Source organism: Mastomys coucha, unplaced genomic scaffold (genome assembly GCF_008632895.1).
Source record: "Mastomys coucha isolate ucsf_1 unplaced genomic scaffold, UCSF_Mcou_1 pScaffold15, whole genome shotgun sequence".
NCBI lineage: Eukaryota > Metazoa > Chordata > Mammalia > Rodentia > Muridae > Mastomys > Mastomys coucha.
In genome coordinates this window covers 25,426,031-25,446,325 of record NW_022196897.1, presented here as the reverse complement: position 1 = coordinate 25,446,325, position 20,295 = coordinate 25,426,031, and the positions used below count along the sequence as shown (strand labels likewise).

The window sequence follows — 20,295 nt, the reverse complement described above, 5'->3', positions numbered from 1 at the left end:
CAAAGTGAATGAAAGTTGTGCCTGGCTTTGTTCAGACTGTACCAGGCCTTATTTACCACTTTTTGGAGTGTCTTGTCAGCAACAGCAATTGTACCTAGGCACTGGAAGCCTCATTTGATCTGTATCTGTCCTTGTTGCATTTGGGCCAGTGCTTCTCAGGCTGTAACAGGCACATGAATGACCTGGAGATCTTGTTTCATTTAAAACAACAACAACAACAACAACAACAACAAACAATGAAAGGGATTGTTTAATAATGGCAAGAATCTGGTAGAGAGAGAGACTGGCCACATTAAAGAGGGACAAGCTATGGAGTGATGTCCCTTAGAGAGTAGGAAAGGGGGGCAGCCAGGCGCCAGAGAGAGGCCTGGCTGTTGTTCAGTATCTGATTTTGTAAAAGAAGAGAAGGAAGACAGGAGTAGTGAGGAGAGAAGAATAGAGATGGCTAGACCTACCTCAGTTTGCTAGGACAAAGGCTTTGGAAGCTCCTAAACAAGTGAGGTGTGGTGTTACTGTTATTGCTAAGCTTTGGGTCAGTGCTGACCTAATTGTGGAGAACTTTAACTGCTTTTCTGGTTTAAAATTTCTCCCCCTCCTCCACCTCTCTTTTTTTTCCCTTTTTTCTTTTTCTTTTTTTCTTTCTTTTTTCTTTTTCTTTTCTTTTTTCTTTTTTCTTCCTTGTTTTCTTTTTGATCTCAAGTAGCCCAGGCTGGCCTGGAACTTGCTATATAACTAAAGACAACCTTGAACTCTTTTTTGATCCTTCTGCCTCTACCTCCCAAACTCTGGTATTATAGGCATAGGCTATATATAAACTGCTTGGTTTTATGTCGTGGTAGGGATTGAACCAAGGACTTTCTGTATGCTATGTAAGCACTCTACCCACTGAGATATAACATCCACTAGACCAACATTTTATTTACTTTTATATATGTTAAATTTAAATAGCCACATCTCTTGGATTGCATTGCTCTGGGTGTTTCTTTCCTTGGCCACAGTGTCATCTTTCAGTGCCTTTTGGATCAAGTATGTGTCTGGAAGTTAGACTGGAGTTCATCCACTCCTCCTTTCAAAAAAATGTAAAAATACATTTATTTGTGTCTTTCTTCCCTCTGATGAAGATGGGGACAGCATAGCTGTTTGCTTCCTTAAAAACAAAACAAAACAAAACAAAACAAAAACAAAACAAAACTGAAAACCAAACCCCTAGTGATTGATTTCCACACATCAGATCTCAGTATTTGAGCAAAGAATGGCTGAAACAGGCAACAGTGCTCTTAGGTGTGATTATAAAGTGGTCTAAGCTTTAGGATGTTACAACATCCATTAGCTTCCCACTGTTTATAATAATGGAAATACTGGGAGGAACATAATATCCACTATAGGGAGTGTAGCTTAATTAAATGATTCTTAAGATACAACGTTATGCAGAAAAATACAAAAGAATAATACACAAAGGGATGTATTGAGTCAGGTGTGGCAGTATATCCCCCTCATCCCAGCACTCGAAGGCAAAGCCAGGTGGCTCTCTGTGAGTTCAGGCCAGCTAGCGTTACATAGTGACACCCTGTATTAAAAGCAACAATAACAACAATAATAACAACAACAATAACAACAACCAAACAAGTGTATTCTCTTTATACTAAATGAAAAACACCCATGCAGACAGAATACAATAATCTTCCCCCTTTTTTTTCCTCTTGAGACAGGTTTTTGTTTCTTTTTGGTTTTTTGTTTTTTGTTTTTTTGTATACTGTGCTGTCCTGTAAGTCTCTCTGTAGACCAGGTGGTCTAAAACTCAAAGAGATACACTTGCCTCTGCCTCCCAAGTTCTGGGATTAAAGCCTGTATCAACAATGCCTGACTGTTTGAATTCTTAAAGAGTTTAAAGCAGAAAAAAAAATTTTAAAGCAGGAGCTAGAGAGAGATGGTCAGTAGTTAAGAGCAGCTGCTGCTCTTCCAGAGGACCTGAGTTTGGTTTCCAGCAACCACAGTGGGTAGCTTACAACTGCTTGTAACTCCAACTCCAAGGGTTATGACACTTTTAGTCTTTCTGGGCACCTACACTCATGTGCACATACCCACACAAAGTTATATATACACATATAATTTAAAAATATAAATATATACTTAAAAAATTAAGGCAATGTGGGGGTAAAGTTCTCTGCTTTTATATCCAATTCTATTTTCTAGGAAAAATTAGTGATTGATGCTTAATATTTTCTGATGTTTTATTTATGTAAATATAACATACATATCATAGACACATGAGCTGTTTATAACTTTCTTTTTCCTTCTTTCCTTAAAAAACATAAAACCTGGGAGGCAGAGGCAGGAGAATTGCTAAGGTCAGCCTTGTCTACAGAGAGAGTTCTGGGATAGCCAGGACTGTACAGAGAAACCCTGTCTTGTAAAACAAAACAGAACAAACAAATAAACCCAAAACATAAAACAAAACTAACGAAACAATGTGAGAAAAGAACAACAAAACCACCACCACTACCACCACCATCCCTGCCTCATTCATGTAGCCCAGCTGGCTTCAGTTTTTTTTTTCTTTCTTTTTTTTTAAGATTTATTTATTTTATGTATAAGAGTACACTGTAGCTGTACAGATGGTTGTAAGCCTTCATGTGGTTGTTGGGAATTGAATTTAGGACTCTGTTCACTCTGGTCAGCCCGGCTCGTGTCAGACCTCATTATGGGTGGTTGTAAAGCCACCATGTGGTTGCTGGGATTTGGACTCAGGACCTTCGGAAGAACAGTCAGTGCTCTTAACCACTGAGCCATCTCTCCAGGCCGACATTGAAGTTTTGATCTTCCTGCCTCTACCTGTCATTTGCTCGGATTACAGGCTTGCTTCATGCAGTCCTGTGGATGGAACCCAGGACTTCATGTGTGCTCTAGGCAAGCAGCTAGGCACCCATTCTACAGCTGAGCCATACCTCATCCCCTAAGAGAGTTTCCCATAGCCCAGGCTGGCCAACAACTCTCCATGTAGCAGAGTCTAGCTTCAAGGTTCTTATCCTTCCTTGTTAACATTTGGAAAAATGTTAAGATTGAAAGTGGCCATCAGCTGGGCGTTGTGGCAGACACCTTTAATCCCAGCACTTGGGAGGCGGAGGCAGGGGGATTTCTGAGTTTGAGGCCAGCCTGGTCTACAGAGTGAGCTCCAGGACAGCCAGGGCTATACAGAGAAACCCTGTCTTGAAAAACAAAACAAAACAAAACAAAAACAAAACAAAAAAACACAACAACAACAAAAAAAAGAAAGTGGCTATCACCATACCTGGTTATAACATTCATCTTTCTCTGGACATGTAATGTGAGCCATGATAGAATTTTCTCTGTGAGTAGCAGATGGAGTGGAGTCAGGGTCAGAGAATGTGACAGTCATTTAAATGTGAACTTTTACACTTTCTTACTTTTGTATCATTTGTTTTTCAATGTTTTACTTAATTTTTAAAAATATTTATATTTTTATGAATATATGAATGTTGGGACACATGTGCATATCACTCCTGTGGAAGTAGGTTAGAGGATAACTTGTAAGGTCTTTCCTTATATCATGTGGGTTCTGGGATTTTAACTCAGGTTTGTCAGGCTGGGCAGCAATACCTTTATCTGCTGAGACATCTAGCCTACTCTCACTTGCTCGTTTTTGTCCTGAGTGTTTGGAGTTAGAAGTTCAATAAAAACCAAAATAAGAGGTACTATTGAATCCTTAATGCCATGTTTTCTTCCTACTTAAAAAAAAAAGCAATACAATTTATAAGTGTTAGACTTCTAAGGGTTGCATATATTAAATGTAGTCTCACTGACTCCTTGTAACAGTACTCTGAGGTATGAAAAATTGTGTTTGATTCGACAGATGAGGGCACTAAGACCTAGATCTGACAAGGTCACACAGCTAGTGCACAGCAAACCTGGATCGTGCACTGCAGCATCTCCTCTCCCTTGGCAGACTTCCTTTAACTTACTCAGGCAGAGGGATGAACCTTTCCTCAAGATGCTTACAATCCAGGGAAGAGACTGAGCTAAATTACAGCTCAGTGACATAACAATGCATTGTTGAACTGGGTGATTCGCAAGCAGGGAGAGTCTAGACCTGTGTCTGAGAGCAGTCAAGGGGCTCCAGACAGAGTATGTTTTGAACTGATAGAACAACCATGTTTCCAGAAGGCTATAAGGAGGTGCCAATCAGACATAGTGACCTGGGGCTTAGCATGAACTTCAGGAAGCCTATAGGAAGGCCTATACCTTCAGGAAGGTGTTATAGACATGGGGACAGCTTGGAAAGGACAGTTTTGTTGTTAACTAAGGGTCAAGTTGGCCTGAAGGAGGGGCAAAGGGGAAGTATGTCCTGAAGTTTAAAGGTCATACTGCCAAAGCTTTTTAACTATTAACATATTATTCTGCGAATGAAGTACAGAAGTCATATTTTTTTGATAGTACTGGGGATGCAACCCTGAACCCTGTCCATGTCGTGCAAGTATCACTGAGCATCATTTCCAGTCAAGAGCTGTTATTGAGTCTGGTACAGGAGCAGGATGAGAAGGGGCCCACCAGGGGGAGTGTGGGAGGTCAGTCCCCTACTGTCTGCTCAAATTAAGTGGTCAGGTTCTTTGCTAGGAATTTGCTTTAGGCTAAGGACCTTGACTTATTCTTCAGTGCATTCTAGCACCCTATAAAGTGTGGGCCATGCAACACATACGCAGTAAGGTCTGAACCGGCCAGGAAAGAATGCTAGGCACTAAGAAGATGCCAGCAAAGAGCTGTAAAATAAAACTTGAACCTTTATTTCTTTCCCAGTACCACCGTCGGAACAAAGTGGGTAGGTGTTTAGTCAGTCTACTCCAGTCCTAAGGAGGGAAATAAGGAGGGAAAGGATTTCCCGGGCCATTAAGGGTGGAGTAGAGAGAGGAGATTTTGATTTCTGTTCAGTGCTTGCTATGTGCCAGGAAAATTCATATCTATTGTTTTATGCCATCTGCTCAACGGCTCTTAAACAGAAATTACTGTTTTAGTTTCTGTGAAGTGCAAACTGAAGCTCGAGGGGTTCTGTAACTTGGCCAAGGTCACACAACCGGCAAGCGGGAGGGGGAGCGAATTAAGGAGGGATCGGTCTCTTACTCAGCCAAGGTACTGCCTGCCCCTCCTCCACCCGGGAGGCATTGCGGCGCTTACTCCGTTAGCGTAAAGGCTGAGGCTGGGGAAGCATCCCGCACCGGGGCGCAGAACCTGGGGAGGCCGGCTGTCAGCGCGGCCGGGAGCGGCTCTCATAACCTGCAGTTACGAAGTTAAGGCGCGCTAGCTCTTTTCAGCAGTTGGCCTCCGCCCAGCAACGCTTTACGCTGCAGGCACAGCGGGGCTCAGGTGCGGTTGCCGCCCGGGCCAGGCGCCGCGAGGTGGGCGGGACGCAGTTTACGTAAGCGGTCTCGCAGGTGCAGGCGGCGGCCGCGGGCCTGAGCGCCCTGCGCGCTCCCAGGTGCGCAGTTGACGCAGGCGGCGGCGCGGCGCGGCGGCGGCGGGCGCTGGCCGGAGCTCTCAGGTGCGGCAGAGCGCGCGTGCAGGGGGCGCGCGGAGGGCGTTGGGGCGGGCTTTCCGTTCCTCGGCAGCCGCGGGGCCCGCCCCCCGGATTGGCCAATGGGCGTACTCGGCGGCGTCACGTGCTCGCCGCCGCCGCCGCGGTCGCTGCCGAAGCCGAGCTCGGATCCGCGAGCGCCACCAAGGCAGCAGCCGCCGCAGCCGCCGCCGCTGTGTTGAGGAGCCGGAGACGCGGGCGGACGAGGTGGCGGCGGCGGCGGAGCGGGAGCGGGGAGCGGACGCGGGCGGAGCGCGGCGGCGCGGGTAGGCTGCGGCGGGGCCGGCGCCTGCGCGGCGGGCCGTCCCGGGCGGGCGGCGGTTGAGGCGGCGGTTGAGGCAGTTGGCGGAGCCTGCCCGGGCCCCGCATTGTTTGTTGTGCGTCCTTAGCAGCGGCGGCGGCTGCTGAGGCGAGGAGCGCGGCGCGATCCCAGCCCCGCGGCTTGAGCATTGTGGCCGCCGCCGCCGCCGCCGCCGCGGTACCCGGCCGGTCCGCGTCAGGACTGCGGGCGGCCTTGCTTGCTTTCGGGGTCCGGGTCGCGGGTCCCGGCCCCGAACCTCCGGAGGGCGTGGGCAGCGTGCGGGGCGCGAGCTCTGGGGAGGTGGGAGGGTTCCGGGCTCGGGGCAGGTGCTGGAGGACGTTGCGGGCAAGAGCCGGGGAGCGGCTCGGGGGGCGGGCACAGGGTGTGGACAGATTTGGGGGAGAAGGGAGCGTTGAGGGACCCGGCCCCACGGTGACCAGGGCCTCAAGGGCAGGCCTGGGGGACCCATGGGGGCCTAGGTCGGGCTCGAGAGGGAAGGAGGACGTTCCGTTTGGGGGTTCGGACGGGTGTGTAGAGGGAATTGGGGAGGGCAGGGGCAAGTGAGGTGGTGGAGGGAGGGACAAGATGGGCACCTCTGGGCATAGATGGAAGGAGCAGATGCCCCGGTTAATGCTGCTTGTGAGGGGCAGAGAATGGAGCAGGCAGCAGGAAGGCCACCGGACGCCTGAAGGGAAATGGCGGAGGAGGGGTCCGCAGCTAGGAGTGTGGCGAGCAGGCTGAGCTCCAAACGATGGAGGGAAGGAGTGTCTGGGGAGGGGGTTCTCCCAAATGGTGGCGGGTGAAATTGAGGCTATTCAGGCAGGAGATGTCTGTGTGTGTGTGTGTGTGTGTGTGTGTGTGTCTCTGTGTGTGTGTGTGTGTCTGTGTGTGTGTGTCTGTGTGTGTGTGTGTGTGTGTGGGCGCGCGCGCGCGCTCCCAGGACGTCAGGGGTTCCCTAGTGAGAGTATCTGGCTGGGAAGTGTGGAGGGAGACAGGAAGGGGTTGACAGGCCAGGGGTTAAAAGGTTTGGTATTTGTCCTCCTGTATTCAGGGGAGTGGAGGATGGAGCTCATGGGAGGAGTGGTTGACACAGGAACTGAGTTTGAGGGCTTTGGGAGAGAAATAGGGATAAGGAGGTTAGGTGGAGGTGTTAGGTTGGGTGGAGAGAGGTGTCAAGGCAGGAGGTGTGTGTAGCAGTAAAAGGGGAGCAGATGTGAGTGAAATGGAGGGTGTTTGTGTGAAAAATTCTAGTGGGCAGCAGCAGAAGAGAGAACCTTAAGAGGTTGGGAGCACCCTGGAAAGGGATGAGGTGTGTGGCAGGATGGAGAGTGGGATGGTGAGCAGAAGGGAGGGAGAGGAAAAAATGTTTATGGGAGTGGTAGGTAAGGTCTACACCTACCTTTGGGAAAAATGGGAATATTCCCAGGGCAGGAGTTGTGAAGAGAAGTTGGGAATGAGGAAGAAGATGGAAGCAGGGTGTGTTTGAAGGGAAATTAGTAGTAGGGTGTACAGGAAGAAGTGAAAGGAGTAGGCAGGGGACAGAAGAAAGGGAAGAAAGGGTATTTTGTACTAGAGAATGTAAAGGAATGTATAGTACCTATGCTGAAGGAAAGGACGAGGTGAAGGGATTTATGGGTTCATGGCTGTAACTAGAAGGACAATTGTATGGAGTTGGTGTGCTGAGGGAAGTAGGATGCTCATGTTTAAAGCAGGAAATGACTGTTGGAGAGGGTTCAGAAGTAGGTTACCTAAAAGTTTGGAAGATTCAAGGTGTGGAAGTGTGAGGAAAGATTGGAGTTTTTACAGTTTTAAGACATTAAAGGGTCAGGCAGTGGTAGTTGTTGCTGCATGCCTTTTTATTTCAGTGCTTGAGAGGCAGAGACAGGTAGAGCTGAGTTAGAGGCCAGCCTTGAGTTCTAGGACATCCAGGGCCACACGGAGAAACACTGTCTTGAAAAACAAAACAAAGACACAAACAACCACCAAAAAACCCAAAAGACAGTAAAGGGTCCAAAATTATTAGGTCACTGAGACATAATAAAGGATAGAGTGCAGGTGTCCAATGGGAGGAGAAAACTAGAGAGCATTACTTTCAGGCCTAGAGGAACTAGAAATTTGGGACAATGGACACAGGATGTGGATCCTAGACTGATATTAACAGAGAATAAAGGACATTCAATTGTGTACAAAGTTAATTCTTTTAGGATCAAGAGATGATGAACCCCACTTTTAGTTCCACAACAAGTGAATGGGAAAGGAATAGGGAAGAGCTGACCACCCACTTTCAAGTTGGGCAGTATGTGGTGTGTATTCACATAGCTCTGTTGACTGAGTAGACATGTGGCTATACATTGTGAAGAATGCACCCAAAAGGTAAAGGAAATGGAATTGCAGCAGGTGCATAGTAGATATCTTTGTGAAGCTGCCTGAGAGCAGGTTTTGGTTTGCAGTGTCTCAGGTACCCAGAAGCTTCCTCAGTAATGGGACAGTATTCAGGCATTGGATGATGTAATATCCGAGTCTCATGCTACAGGCTGACAAAAAAAATGTAAGCTTCTGAAAGTGGCAGAAATAGAGCCTTTGGATTCTAACCTTTAAAATGTTAATAACTGTCACTGGATTGTCAGCTCTTTTTTTAAGCTAGTAATTCAAGTAAACTTTAGCTGAGTCCTTTAGGTTCTTATGTATTTTGGTTTGCTTTGATGGTATATGTAATGTTAGCTTTAAATGAGAGAAGACACTTCTGGATTTGGGTAGACGTAAGGCCACCATCAGTTTGCCAGGTACATGGGAATTAAACTTCAGGAGTTTGAACACAGACATTTCATTTCAGCGCCTTGTCTCCTTTAGTGATCTGTAGTTTAGGTTAGAATGTGTGTGTGTGTGTGTGTGGGGGGGGGGCAGACAGACAGACAGAGACAGACAGAAACAGAGACGGAGAGATTGATTGATTGGAAAGCCTTGAGACTGTCTTATTGTAAGCTCTGTTTCCTAGAATCCTGGAAAGTGAATTCCCTTTTGACAGTTGAAATTTCTGGCTTGTCAGATTTTGCTAAAAGGTAAATTTTATCTGGTTATAGAAGTACCTTGAATTGCTATTCAGTAAACTTCATATAGTATATAGTACTACTATGATTTCAAAGAAAAGGTCTGCTTTGGACACTTTCTGGGTTGATCTTTTGTCAGTTGGGAAGTATATTTGTGAAGGCATTGTACTTCCAAATAACAAGTTTAAGGGTGAGTGGGAATCTTGCGTAAACAAAGCAAGAGAGGAACAGAACAAAATTTAAAGTTTGAGTCTGAACTATAAATATTTAAAAATAAAAAGTTAATGATTTTTAAAATCCAGATTTGAAATGTTTAACATAAGGAGTAATGTTCAGAAGATTTTTTTGAGGGAAGTGTATTTTAGTATGCCTTTGATTGAAACTCTTGGAGTTTGTTGAGAATTGATGTATGTATAGAATATAATTATAATGAGCATATCTGCCCTTCCATTGCTCCTTGGCAGGAAATTTGAGTAGTAGGATATCCTTTGAAAAAATTCTAATATGGCCACTGCTTTTTCCTTTTGTCCCTTCACCTTTTTTTAGAGATAGTGACTCATTCTGTTTGTAGCCCAGGATAGTCTTGAAATCCTTATGTCACTCAGGCTGGCCTGAAACTTAAGACACACCCTCCTGCCTGCTAGGTTTCAGACATGAGCTATCCCACCTGCCACCTTATTTTAAAGTCCGTCCAGTTCATTTTACTGTTTTTTTTTTTTTTTTGGGTAAACAATATTTCCTTGCTCAGAATACTTAATTCTGAAATAATGTTTTGATGAAATGTATTATTGGGTGAAAATCTTTGTCTTCTGGTAGTTTGTAGGTACTTTAAAGAAAGGTAGGTTATTTAGATTTTGCAGACTAAATAATTGAATTCTGGTTTTATGTTCACTGATGACTTGCTGGACAAGACACTTAATCCCTTTGTACTTGTTTCTCTTCCAGAAATCTGACTCCTTATCTACTTCCCAAGAGTATTGAGGTGTTTATAGAAAACAAGTTTGTCTGTCTGTACTTTTTTAATGTTTATATATTTTTAAAGACTCCCTATGTAGTCTTGGCTGTCCTGAAACTCAGTACATAGACCTGGCTGGCCTACATCTCATAGAGATCCACCTGCCTCTGCCTCCTGAGTGCTGGGATATGTAAGGCATGTGTCACAAGTTTAAGTCTTATAAAATCTATTATTGGAAGACTACTAGACTTCTGCTAATAGGTTTCCTCCCTGCCTCCCTCTCTCCCTCCCTCCCTCTTTCTTTCTTACTTCCTTCTTTCCTTTGTGGTGTTGTGAGACAGAGTTTTTCTGTGTAGCCCTGGCTGTTCTGGAACACATTCTGTAGACCAGGCTGGTCTTGAACTCAGAATTTGCCTGCTTCTGCCTCCTGGGATTAAAGGTGTGCCCCGCCACCGACTGGTTCCTTATTTCTTTTATCCCTGTGGTTTTTAGAGTGGTCAAATATTTAGATTGGTCATTAGTTAGGCAAGGTGGCACATTCCTTTACTCCCTGAACTTGGGAGGCAGATCTCTGTTAGAGCCTAGGTTGATCTATCTACATAGTGAGTTCTAGGATAATTACCCTGTCTCAAAAATTTTCTGTCATTAGATAAGTTTGTTGTGATGAGGAACTTGGAGGTACACCAGGGATGTCTTTTAATTCATTTTTGTCATTGTTGTTCTACTCTGTAGTTACCTTCCTCCGTTACTTTTGCAGTTTATTTGAATTCTGCTGTAATTAAAGCATGCCACAGACATTGAGTTCTAGCTTAAGTCCAAGATTCTTTCCAAACATGATTTTTAGACGCAGTACTTTCCCAGTTGCAGAGCTTTTTCTTTTTTAAAAAAGTGTCTTGTCTTTATTAATTTTAAGTAATAGTGTATGTATATGTGTCTCTGTCTGTCTTGAGTGTAGGATGTACAGAGGCGAGGAGAGTATTGAATCCACTGGAGCTGGAGTTGGACAGTTGTGACAGAGTGAGTGTTGAAAGTCAAGTTGGGTCCTTTGCAGGAGCAGTATGTATCTGATCTTACCCTGTTGAGCCATCTCTTTAGCTTTAGCTTTATGGACAGTGTATGTTCTGCTTAAAAGGGAGCAATTTGTAAAAAATTAAAGCCTTTTCAATGTTGTCCTTAGTTATAAAAAGCCTACTTAGGACTGCCCCAGCAAACATGTAAATAGTGAATTGCTTTATTAGACATTAATTTTCTTTGATTGTGGTAATATCTGTCTTTAATAGTAAGTAGTCTTACTGTACCAGCTGATCTGTTCACTTGTTTACTGCCTCATGTGGGACTTGTTACCTATCTTACTGCTCTCCTGTTTTCATTTGTGTTTTGAAAGATTGGCTTTTAAAAATTAGTTTAGCTATTGAAAAACGTTTTTGACAGGTAGAGATGAGTAACTTTATACTCTAATTTTAGGAAACTTTATTTAGAGATATTTATACATGTAAATTAAATTTATATGTCACTTGAAACAAATTAATGAGATCAAACTAATGGTGATATAACAATTAAATGGTTTATGTCCAAAGCCTGTTAATTTAGTCTAGTCTTGAGTTTTTACACTGAATAGTGACTTAACCAAAAAAATCTGAGTGGTCACTTTCATCCCTAATTTGGATTATCACCCTACAAGTCCTTCAGGCACATTGTGTTTAGGAAGTACATTTCGTGCTCTCTAGAAGACTTTATTTATATATGTGCAGCTTTTGAAGGAAGACGCTCTAAATTTTCATTATTTGGTATTCAAGTTCTCTTACTTTTAACATGACAGTGTATACACCTGCTTTCTCTAGTTAACTTTAGCACAACTTGAAAGGGTATAGTTGATTATATCACAGCATTTTGTGATTTCATGGTTCCTTTACATGTGAAAAACGAGAATTATTCTACAGCAAGTTGTATAATTTCTGAGGTGTTTTGGGTCATGGATAGGATGTAGTTTGTTATGGCACCTGCAGAACTTTTTTGTATTTCCCAGATTCTAGGCTTTGCACATTGCAGTGGCTTGTTGGGCAAATCAGAAATTTGTTTATGAATTTAACCAACTTAGTCTGGTTAGTTATCTGCTGACTAGTTATTGTCCAAAAGGAGCATCACCCTCCCCGCCTCCAATGGCTGTTTTAGAGTGCCGTTACTAAACTTGCTTTGCTAGGTTAATTCAGAAAGCATTTAGGTTCTAAGGCATGTTTTGTTCCAGACCTAAAATTTCTTAGGACTCAATAATATTGTGTTGAGTAAAGAACAGATCTTTCTTAGATAGATTGGTCATGAAAGCTATAGCTTATGGAACTGGGCTGTGGTGGTACATGCCTTTGGAGGCAGAGGCAGGGCATCTCTGAGTTCGAAGTCAACCTGTCTACAGAGCAAGTTTCAGGATAGCCAGGGCTACACAGAGAAACCCTGTCTCAAAAAACCAAAAAAGAAAATGATAAAGCCCCCCCCCCCCAAAAAAAAACCAACAACAAAAAAACCAAACCAAAAACAAACTATAGCTTGTTACTTTGGTTACATTTAGTTAGCCTTACTGAAAAAAGCCCATTTTAAGATAGTAAGGCTGTAACTTTATAGTAAGTGGTTTATTTCTGAAAGTTAAAATGGAGGCAGTTACTTAAAACAAAGGTTATTTGTGTGTGTGTGTGTGTGTGTGTGTTCATGGTGTGTGTTTGTACTGCAGTGGCATGTTGAGGTCAGAGGACTGACAGTTTGCAGGGGCAGGGGAGTCTCTCTCCTACCATGCAGGGGCATGGTAGCAAAGAGTTTTTACATTGAATAGTGACTTAACCAAAAAAACTAACACTCAATAACTGGTCATCAGGAGGCAAAGAGGGCCTTTACTGATGAACTGTCTCCCTAGCCGTGATTTTTGTTTTTTTGCTTTTTTTTTTTTTTTTTTTTTTTTTTGTAGTAAGGCAAGGTTTCATTCCAGCAAGTCTGGAACTCACTGTGTTGTAGCCTTGATGATTCAGGGTAGCCTTGAATCATCCTGCTTCAGCCTCCTGAGTGCTAGGATTCCAAAAATGAACTAACACATCTGCCTTTGGTTTTTGTTTTTGAGGAGACAGGGTCTTGCTGCTAGGTTGGCCTTGAAGCTGCATTCTCCTCCATTTCCCAAGAAGCTGTCATTACAGTAGTGTGTGCTTGCTGCTTTCCCCGCTAGCAGGTGTTCATTTGTACTAGTGTCTTTTGAACTTGTGCCTGTAGTTCAAAGAATCTTGAAGCTTATCAATCATCACACTGACTGACTGGCTTTTGTACAACTTAGTCCATCCACATTTTAGCCTTTTGAGGTTTTAGATATTGAATAGCTCTGAATTAAACATCTCTGGGTAGGTAACTAATTTTCAGTTAGCAAAGCTAGTGAACTACAGGGAAAGAGGGTGTAATTTTTGTGTAAGCTAGCACTAGGGAGAATAAACATTGTGAGCCATCAGTGTGTGCATTTCCAGTTTTTGTGGACTGTAAGGTCAAGGTTAGCATGGATGAGTAGATATTACATATATTAGTAATAAAGGCTTTAAAATGGTGTTTTATCTGCTAGCTTTTTGAGAAACATAATATTATACAAAATCAGCTATATTTGTTAGAGATTTCATTTTAAAAATTGGAAAAACATCCTCTAGTTTACATCTAGAGTGGAGATTAAAGAAGATACTTGTTGTGATGGGAGAGAAAATTCAACTTTTAAGAATAGTTGTTCTGTAGAGAGAGGATCCAGGCTTGGTTCCTGGCATCCACATGATGTTACTATCTGAAATGCCACTTCCTGGGGAGTCCAGTAAGCTGTTTTGTGAACTCTGAGGGCACTGGGCACACATGTGGAACATATATACATGTAGGAGAAACACCAAGACACATAAAATAAAAATAAAACTAAAAATCAAAAAATTTATAAGTTATGAAACATATAATGTTTTTATTTTATTGGTTTTTTTTTTTCCAAAGACAGGATTTCATTATGTAGCTGACTATCCCAGAACTCACTTTGCAGACTAAAGTAGGCTGTCCTTAAAAGTTGAGATTTGCCTGCTTTTGCCCCAAGTGCTGGGATTAAAGATGAATGCTACCACCACCTGGCTATTATGTTTGCTTTTAAAGGAAAAGTTAGGTACAATATAAGTTAAGGTCTGAGAAGCAAACTCAGGACCTCTGGAAGAGTAGCAAGCACTTTTAACTACTGAGCTGTCTCTCCAGCCCCCAAGTTTAATTTTTATTTTACCTAGTAGCAGCATTTGGCATGGTGGATGCCTTGCCTGTGGAATTTAGAAGAGGCTTTGGAATTGAACCAGCATCCTCTGGAAGAGCAACCAATGAATGCTCTTAACTATTGACCCATTTCTTTAGCCTCTTATCTCATGGTTTTAAATGCCCAACTTTTCTTTAGCTTAGAACTTTGGGCTTCTTATAGCCCACTGCCAATGTGATATTTCCCACTTATATGTCTCTCCCACTCCCCTACCCACTTCTCCAAGATAGGGTTTCTCTCTGTAGCCCTGACTGTCCTGGAACTGGAACTCACAGAGATCTACCTGCCTTCTTCTGAGTGCTGGAACTAAAGAGAATGTCCCACCCACTGCTTACTTCCATGCTTTATTGTCTTCTTAAAGTGAATTTTTCTCAGACCAAATTTCCAACTTTTGCCCAATCTTTTTGAAGTGTATTGATTGGCTATAAGTCTAGCTAATTGATTTTGAAGATTTCTGCTAAGTTATCTGAGTGGTCAGTGTTTCATCTTGTTTTACTAAATTTGTTCAAATTTGCTCCATAGTGTAAAAACAGTTCATATATTTTCAGTGGCTGGATATAACTCTGAGCTTTCCTTTACTGCTGCTTCACAGGCTATATAGGTAGCTTAAGTAATAATGTCTGTCTAATTTGAAGTCAGATGATGAGAATCCTTGACTACTTTGTCAATACGAAGGTACTGCTTATTTGAATTAAAATGTTTGAATGATAGGCTATATTCCTTTTAAACTAAAAAAATTAAAAAGTTACATTTCTTTATATATGTGTGCATAGTGTGTATATGGAGGCCAGAGTACACAGTAGTCTATTCTTTGTTTCTACTATGTGGTTTTAGGGGATGGAACTCAGGAACTCAGGTCTTCAGGTTTGGTGGCAGTGCTTTTGTGTGCTGAGCCATCTCCCTTTTTTAAAATCCCTTAGGACGTAGAACCACTCTGGGAGAGATTAGGCCATCTAACCTAATTAATGGTAGTTAGGGTGTTAGTTGCCAAAACATTTCTAGAACAACTATACTTAAAACACACTGGAAGATACAGAGGATTTAGCTTTTGTTTTAAGTACATTTAAGAACAGAATAAGACTCTTTTAGACTTCTGTTTTTTTGAGTTTTGTAGCAGAAAATGTTTATAAAAGCAGAATTTTTTTTTTTTTGCAAAAGAATATAGATTAATAAGTACACTTTAAAATATATGTTACTGAATGATGCCTTTTGGTTAATGCATTTTTAAATAGTAGGAAAAAAGGATTATTGAGTTTATTATTTGAACATTAGGAAGGTGACCTTGATCTTACTGCATGATTCATTTCTCTCCTAAACCTTTTTCTTTGTGAGAACTTTAAAGACTTCTTTGTTCCATAGAGGTTAAGATAACTATTCCAACATTGAATACCAAGCTAGTGGCAGAATAGAGGCAAGATGTAGATTGTCCTATTGTGCTGGTCCCCCCCCCTCTTCTTTTTTCTTTTTCTTCTTCCCCAGGGTTTCACTTAGGTAGTCATGGCTGACCTCAAATTTATGATACTCTGGAGGTCTTTTTTCCCCAAGTGCTAGGTAGGTGTAGCTCACATAAGCAATGGATTTCTTGACCTTCAGTTAAGCATGCTCCAGGCTTACCTCCCCAAGCTTCTGATTTACAAATACAGAGGAGTAACTCAGGAGTGTTCTTTTCTTGAAGCCTCTCCTACTTTCAGGAGTTTTTACTTTTCCTTAATAAGTCTATTTTCTTTGTTTTAAAAAAGAAAAAAGTTGAAAATAAAGACATTTGGACCAGAAAATCTTCAGTGATCATATCACTAGCACCGATAATGTTGAAAAGCAGTAAATATTTTTCATGAAAAGTCATTTAAAATTAACACATATTTAGTACATTCACAAGGCTAAGCAAACTTTGTTATATAGTTTGAAAACATGTCTATTATTTTAAGGTAAAAAACAATTAAGCAGTTTAAACCATTAGAATTATTAAAAAAAAAAAGAGGAAGGAAAAGAAAAAGCTGGGTGTGATGGCACATGCTTGTACATCCCAGAGCATTTGGGGCAGAGGCAGGTGGATCTCTGAGTTCAAGGTTAATTTGGGCTGTCTAGCATGCTCAGGCCAGCCAGGGCTACAAAGTAAGATACTATTTCAAACATGAAACAAAACCAAGCAAGTAAACAAACAAATCTTTGTTGGAAGTTTTGTATTAGAGATTATATACTTTTGGTGCTTTACTGCTAATTTCTGGTACTTTTAAGGAATAAAGAAAATCTTCCACTTGCTACTTAATAGTGAATGTATTATACTTGCAAAAAATTAACTTTATAGAAAGTCAGTCATATTAATACTGATAGCAGATATGCATTGTGTGTTTCTCAGTCTTATTTTTTCAAAATGATTACTCTTTCCTAGAGGAGAAAACTGAAGCTTCAATAACTCTTGATAGATTTAATTTCAGAATTCAAATCTATATGGATTTGCCTCAAAAAGTTGTCTCTTTACTAAATCTGGGAGTGAGATGGCAAAAACCAGAAAAATGGAGGAGTCATCTTGTATGGAGAATTAAGTAGGGCCTTAGAAGATGGGTGTTATATGCCTTAGGAGTTCCTCAAACCAGGAGGGAAAACAATATAGGAAACAGCCGTTGGAACTCTTATTAGTCATTAATATAGAAATAAGAAATTTGTAGTGTAGTGTCTGATGTTTGTTTGCAGACATTCTCCACCCTGCCCCATTTATGTCTAGTGATTCTTATTTAGTTATAAACTTAATAAGTTAATAAATGGATTGCTTAGAGTAGACTTACCAGTATTGGAACTGAATCTTGTTTCCAGATTTAAGATATTTGTTTTACATGTGGGTAGGCTGGAACACAGCCTCAGATAGAATCAAGAGATTTATCCACTTCCTCTAAGATGATTTCTTATTGGCCCAGAGCTCACCAGTTAGGCAGGACTAGCTGTCCAGTTAGTAACCTTAGGGATCGATCTGCATATTTCTTTCTCTGTAGTGCTCAGATGACAAGGAAGTGCCAGCACACTAGCCTAGAACTTTTTTACCTCAAGAGTTCTAGGGAGGAACTAAGATCCTTGCATTTGGAAGGTGTACCAAATGAGTCTCCCCAATCCCTTGAAGAGTTTTAGTTGGTTCCTATGAAGAATAGGAACAATTATTTTTTAAAAACAGTCTTTGGGCTGGAGAGAGAATTAGCAGTTAAGAGTGTTTGCTGTTTTTTCAGAGGACCTGAGTTCAGTTTCAGCCCCTGTGTTGGATGGCTCACAACTACCTGCAGTTACTTGTGTACACACACACACACACATACACACACACACACACACACACACACGCACACGCACACGCACGTTCATACACACAGATTAAACTAGACATGACCTCATATTGTGTTTTAAAGACTTTAAAAGTAACATTTCTAGCCTTGTTTTGTATGTTTTTAAGAATTCTCTTATTTTTCAAATTTGAAAGAACTTCTCCCCTCTTCCTTCCTCTTTCCTTCCTCCCTTCTTTTCCTCTTTTAAAAGATAGTCTCACTATGTAGTCCTTTCTGGCCTGGAACTCACTTTTGTAGCCCAAATTGACCTTTAACTCAGAGATCCTCTTGCCTCTATCTCCTGAATACTGAGATTCAAGACTTGCACCACCATGTCTGGCAAGAACTTAAAAAGAAAAAAATCCTGAAGGCCAGGTGAGGGTGTTGGATCCCCTGGAGGGATATAAGCTGTCTGAGGTGGGTTCTAGGAACTGAATTCTGGTCCCTATAGAGCAGTAAGTGCTCTTAACCACTGAGCCATTTCTTTACCCTTTAAAAGAACTTTTGGTAGGCTTCTTTTCACCTATTCTTCTGAAACTCCTTGGTAAGTCACCCCTCAGAAATAGGCATTTGTGTTATATGCTTCAGTATACAGGGTTTGGGGTGAAAAAGGATATAAGAGCTTCCTGGATCCTTTGGATAGGTTTTCTTTCTCTTAAGATTTTATTAATTTTATGTGTGTATCTGTGCACTATGTGCGCATCAGGATCCTTCAAAGGTTAGAATTCCCTGAAATTGGAGTTACGGGTTGTTATGAGAACCATCATGTGTGTAGAATTGAGATCCCCTGTAAGAGCAACAAGTGTTCTTAACTATAGGGCCACCTCTTGAACTCTGAAGTTTTTTAAAAAAGTGTTTTGCTGGCATAACAATATGAGCTATATGCAGCAGCAGTTGGGCAAATGGCATGTGTTTAAGTGTATTGATAGTTACCCAAAGTAGTATAGATTTTTGGCTGTGACCTTTTGTGTTTGCTAATATCTATATAGTAGATAGCTTCATAATGCATTTCATGCTTTTAAACCATTTATTTAAAAAATTAAAAATGCCCTTATAACTTGGCTCAAACATTACACACTATGCTTTCTTTTTTTTTTTTTCCGAGACAGGGTTTCTCTGTATAGCCCTGGCTGTTCTGGAACTCACTGTAGACCAGGCTGGCCTCGAACTCAGAAACCCGCCTGCCTCTGCCTCCCAAGTGCTGGGATTAAAGGTGTGTGCCACCACCGCCCGGCCACACTATGTTTTAAATTTGATGTAGGAAGATGTTTCATTTTCTTTGGAACCAGAAAAAAATGTGGAGATAGGTTTTAGTCATATCCTTTTCTTCCTTCCTTCTTTCCTTCCTTCCTTCCTTCCTTCCTTTTTTTTATTTGCTTATTTATTTAAGTGGGATTTTCTTAGACAATATCTCACTATGTATTCTTGAGTGGTCTTTAACTTGCTATGTAGATCATACTAGCCTCAGAGAGATCCACCTGCCTCTGCCTTCTGAGTGTTGGGATTAAACGTGTGTTCTACCATGCCAAACTGTAAATTGGATTTTTGAGGCAGGGTCAAGATTGTTCTCAGAATTATGATGATCTTCCTGCCTCATCTACTGTAGTTCTAGGATTACAGATATTAGTTACTATGCCCAGCTTTCACCTTTCACCCCCGCACCCCGCAGTTTCTCTGTATAGCCTTGGCTGTCATAGAACTCTGTATACAGGCTGGCTTCTAACTCAGAAATCCACCTGCTTCTGCCTCCCAAGTGCTGGGATTAAAGGCGTGAGCCACTATAGCCTCTAATTCCTTTTTTTTTTTTGAAGTAATTTGTTTCATTTTATGTTTCTGAGTATATTTATGTATATCATGTATGTGTGTTTGGAGGCCTGAAGAGGGTATCAAAACCTCTGGAACTGGAGTTACATACAGTTGTTAGCTTCCATATGGATGTTGGGAATTGAACCCAACATCTAGTGAGAACAGCTATGATCTTAACAGCTGAGCCATCTCTCCAGCCCCAAGGATACCCAGTCTTATGTAAAAGAAGGAAAGTTTGGTTGTTTGGAATGAATGAAAAGTATATATTTCATGCTAATTTATTTTATGATGGTGATTAGTGATAAACCATGGAAAGTTATACCCTAGCCTATTAATTTTCTTATTAATGTTATTTTTATAATTTTTTTTTTTATTTAGTTCAGCAAAACATGCCAAAGGCCTTTTAAAAACTGTTGGGTTTGAGGTTATAGCTGTGGAGGGGACTTTGGAGGTCATCTAGGCTAACCCTCTTTTTGTTTTTGTTTTTGTTTTTGTTTTTAAGATTTTATTTATATGAGTACACTGTAGCTGTCTTCAGACACACCAGAAGAGGGCAACAGATCCCATTACAGATGGTTGTGAGCCACCATGTGGTTGTTGGGATTTGACCTCAGGATCTCTGGAAGAACAGTGGGTGCTCTTAACCACTGAGCTATCTCTCTAGCCCTTGGCTAACCCTCTTATCTTGTTGATGAGAAAGCTGTTTCAGAGTAGTGGGTAGGTTAAGGACATAGAAAGTTAAGGTCTGATTTCTCGAATCTGTATTGATTTCAGTACAATGAAGGTAACTGGTAAAAGTAGAGAGCCTTGGACTTGAGTCACACAGACTTGATTTTAAGTCCAGATTCCACTGCTTATTCCCTGTGGCCTTTGGCAAGTAAATCTGAGTCTGTTTCCTCTTCTGTGCTACTTTCTTTGTGGGGTCCTGAGAATGAAGAGATAATGTCAGTATAGCACAGTGCCAGGCAGGCATTTGATCAGAGCTCAGTAAGTGCTGTCTGGTCTT

General features: G+C 41.7%; 1 protein-coding gene across 7 annotated transcripts in view; it reads left to right on the top strand.

The window, feature by feature from the left end:
• Strbp (spermatid perinuclear RNA binding protein) overlaps window positions 1-20,295 on the top strand; it is a 132,769-nt gene that overhangs the window by 14,352 nt on the left and 98,122 nt on the right. For 3 of the 7 annotated variants that reach the window (XR_004118548.1, XM_031370066.1, XM_031370061.1), the window contains exon 1: window positions 5,632-5,850. The exons of 1 other annotated variant lie outside the window; for it this stretch is intronic. The gene's annotated coding sequence lies outside the window, so the exon portion shown is untranslated. Of the gene's footprint in view, window positions 1-5,458; window positions 5,552-5,631; window positions 5,851-8,919; window positions 8,945-20,295 lie in introns of those variants that run through there. 3 more of the 7 variants (XM_031370064.1, XM_031370063.1, XM_031370062.1) reach the window with 3 other exon arrangements.